Consider the following 4,160-nt stretch of genomic DNA (forward strand, 5'->3'; position numbering starts at 1 on the left):
AATATGTTTTGTGTCATTTCCATAATAATGTGCATCGTGTAACAGTAGTGCGTAATAATTAACTACGGTCCACACCACGTGACCGACCCAGATTTCAACAAAATGATGATTACTCGACCCTTAGTTTTCACATCGCATTTTATGTGATATTAACCTGTGTGCATTTGTGTCTAAAACATTATTTCGCTAAGAGTTGGTCATCTTTATGCGGTTATATTTAAGAAAAATGTTCAAACCCACAGATATTGCCGCTTTAAGTTTATGACTGATTTGCAGTTCGCAAGCAAAGTGAACACCATAGGCAAGCGGCCATGTACAAAATAACTAAATCACTGGCATCCATGGCATAACAATTATACCACACAGTGCATGCCAATTGTGAAGTCGTCAACGTACGTTCAAATTCCAAGTGTACAGAACGCACTTCGACGTTGCGGTCACCACTACACTACACTACACCACGACTTTGTACACGTCACATATCAAACGCCCATCCGCCGAAAAGTTAAATACTGTTACTAATTAAAATCATTATAATGTATCATAACTTGCATCCTTATATATATCGGTGAGTGAAACAACAGTCTGGTGATCTGTGGTGAAATGAATGCGTTTAGAGAACATTGTCTAATTATACAGAAATTAAATCATGAGGAAATACGATGATCTTGCCTACTACTACAAATCAAATTGAAGCTGATACGAACTAGTAGCGTAGTGTGTGAGAAATTTACCATTTACCACTGTTTACCTCCAGTGGTGGATCCAGAGTTAGCGGGACCAGCGCAATACAAACGTGACCTTGATAATAGGATTGTGTTCAAATAATAGAAGCTGACATTTTTGGACTAACATTATGTAATTGAAACACAAAATATAAGTATTAGAGGGATTACAAAAGAGGCTATAGTTAATATGGGCAGATGATTTGCTGGAGCTGTTGGTAAATTTATGTAATTGATTTTGCTGTGACAATGTATACATGTATGAACAATTACGTGAATATGGTGTTGTGTGTTATAGGAAGTAGGTGATGTCTTACGTCTTTTGGTTATGTCATATGAATCAAGAGGGGGAGGTTAAAGTACTTGATCGGAAAGAATGATTATATTTGTTCTTTGGCAGTGAATGGCTGATTTGTACTTGACTGTGACCCACCCACCACTCGATTGTAATTTGGCCAGCTGCTATTAGACATCACTCAGCATGACTAGTTGGAAGACAACCATGTAAAATAGTGTGAATAGAATAAACGTCTGTAATGAACAAGGAAAAAATAAAGTTTTTATTTGTTATCTTAACCATCAATATACAACAAGTTTACAAAAAAATTCGAGTAAGAATAAAGTAAAAAGTTGAACCAATAGGAGATACAGGTGATGGTTGAATTATCTCGCCTGGAAGAAAATAAAAAAACAAGTGGTAAGGATTATATATTGTAATGAATGATTTGAGTAAGGTGTTGAGTAGAGGAATGTTCAATAGGAAGAACATTGTTGAAATGCTTTGGATATGATTGGACTTTCCATAAATTAAATCTTGAGGCACATTGTAAATAACTAGTGAGAGGATGCTGAAAGCACTACCGTGCATTCAAGCATCCTCTCAATGAAAACACAGGTTATGCACATTGTAATGAGGTAAATTAGTGTTGTAAACGGAGTGTCATGATTAAATCTGGTATGATGTGCATGGAACGACTCATGGTGCAAAAGCAGATAAGTGTCGACGGAAGACCCAAATGATAGGTATCACCACCGACCAATTTGGTACATGTAGTAGTCATAATGCCGAAAATACTATATCTTGTTGTTTTCAATAAGTATATGTGCAGCAACAATAAACTGTACAAATCCAGTAGTTAACTGTTTACAAGACAGTATTATAGACCCATATCATGCAAAGTTACAGGGTGTTGTACAAATATACCCCCTTACTTTTAGGCTATTGTATGTTCATCCAACTGTCCATTCAGAATGAATAAGAAATAAAGTAGGTGCAAAGAGACTATATGGAATGTAATTGTACTTCATAGAGTTATCAATGATGATATCAATTCCATCAGACTGATAGAACTGGTAAAAGTAATGAATTTATCGCATGGCAATGGTAATGTGTCATCTGACATATAACCGGAGTGAATTGACCATGTGCAAAAACAGCATTGTTGATTTGCATAAGACAGTCCACACACATGCTATAAGGAGTAAACTTCTTGTATCACCAATGACAGGGCTGTAAATGAGTCATCATCAAACCAGAAACATAGAATGTAAATGCATGGACCTGTTTGTACAGAATACCAGTTCATCCCGCATTATTTATGTGGACCATGTTAAAAAGATCTCAAACCATTATGAGGCCAATGAAAAACAAATTTGGTGTTTCCAGTATTAGAGTAAAAACTATTGGGTAGTTAGGCAGATATTTTATTATTTTAGATTTATTTTTTCCCCAACATGTTCAGTCTATATCAAATACAATCATTTTAAACAATTTTTTTTTACATGATGATATTACTATCAAATTTTGTTTATTTTAGAAAAAGGTAACTCATTTCCATGAAAATAAAATTAATAACAAATGACAACACATGTCATTGTTTAAGGTTGAGGTGAGTGGCATGAACTGAAAATGGCAGCTGGCAACAGAAAAACCTTCACTGATGTACATGTGTATGTAGTGAGCACAAGGAATTAGCCCCTATCAGTGTCTGCCTAATAAATGACAGTTATGTACATTCCTGCTGTGGCCATTTACCTACAGTAGCAACATCACAAGCATGATAAAAGCCCCCTGATGTACACATTGCAGCTCTTGCTGTTTCTTGCATGTGACAAAAATCCACCTAAATCACAAGAAACTTGTAGTGAGCCAAACAATGATCATGAAAAAGTAAGAATGAATACAGTCAGCCATGCGAATGTGGTGAATCAAATGCAATTTCTTACATGACTTTCTGCTCAATATTATAGTGTGTGGTAGCCTATGCCGAATAATCAATGGTGTGGTCACAAATGATCATGAAGATTAATCATGATCACATACTTCATATACATTATAACATTACATTAATGGGCAAAGACTATAAATCATACCCTTGCCCCTAGACATGGCTACATCCGAGGTCATCATTTTGCCAATGCCATTCTTGCATGTCATTATTGCTGGTTGCATAGACTAGACTATTAATGTACAAGTATTTACACATATCGGCCTTAATTGGTTTTAGATGCTATTTTATTGAGATGCATAGCGACAACTGTGGCCGTGAAGGACCGGTAGGTTAGGTAATTGTTACTAGTCGCACCGTGCACACACATCATATGAGTTCACAGGCCATAGGCCTAGTAAATCGCTGTCATCATTTATATACGATGCAATATTTATTTTTGGTCATTAGTTTCTCTGATTCATGACATCATGTGCCAATAAATCCTGAAAATTGGCTTTGCTAAGCGATGAAACGTTTAGTACAAAACACTGAATGATCATAGCATGGTGTGCAGAGTTTTAGAGGTAAAGCAATTGTTAAGAATATATTAAAATTTTTACCTTAGTACAATTTCTGTACGGCGTCCTGGGCTGGCTGGTAAAATAATCACGTCATCGAAAGATGCGTGTACGTGTACTGTAGACAATTTCCATGACGCTGCATTGCATGCGTAGAGTCAACGTCACGATTTCTGCCTTTCAATTTTTCTCCGCCTTTTTCAACAAATAATTCACTTTTTTCTCATGAGAAAACGTCGTCAATCTTATTTTATTAGCCTGAACTTTGTCTTGACAGCGCAAATTATACCCAAATAAACGTCTTTGGATGATTTCTGGCACTCAAAATTGATTCTTGACTCAGTCCTAATTACGCGTTTAGGAATGACCTGGTGATCCAAAATTGACCTCGAATGAAAATACTGTCGCCTACGGCGGGTCCCGGGATCATTGCGTCTAGATGGGGGTTCTTGGGGTCCGGACCCTCCCCCCTCGTTGAAAAATGGATTCAATTTGTTTTTGTATAATATAAACAATTCATTAACTTTGTCTGGCGATTTTAAAGTTTGGACCCCCCCATAAAAAATCCTGTATCCGCCCCTGACCTCCATGTTCTTACACTGTGGAGATACCAGGTTCGACCAAAAGGAACATACTTTGAGATAGAA

General features: G+C 36.6%; 1 long non-coding RNA gene across 1 annotated transcript; it reads right to left on the minus strand.

Moving 5' to 3' along the window:
* Window positions 1–1,262: 1,262 nt before the first annotated feature.
* Window positions 1,263–3,603, minus strand: LOC146746130 (uncharacterized). The gene is made up of 2 exons (XR_014929585.1): window positions 3,556–3,603; window positions 1,263–1,397 (listed from the first exon to the last, which is right to left on the minus strand). It is a non-coding gene; the product is annotated as an uncharacterized LOC146746130 (long non-coding RNA).
* Between the last annotated feature and the right edge of the window lie 557 nt (window positions 3,604–4,160).

The sequence above is a fragment of the Saccoglossus kowalevskii genome, chromosome 5 (assembly GCF_978046115.1).
Source record: "Saccoglossus kowalevskii chromosome 5, keSacKowa6.1, whole genome shotgun sequence".
NCBI classification, from domain to species: domain Eukaryota; kingdom Metazoa; phylum Hemichordata; class Enteropneusta; family Harrimaniidae; genus Saccoglossus; species Saccoglossus kowalevskii.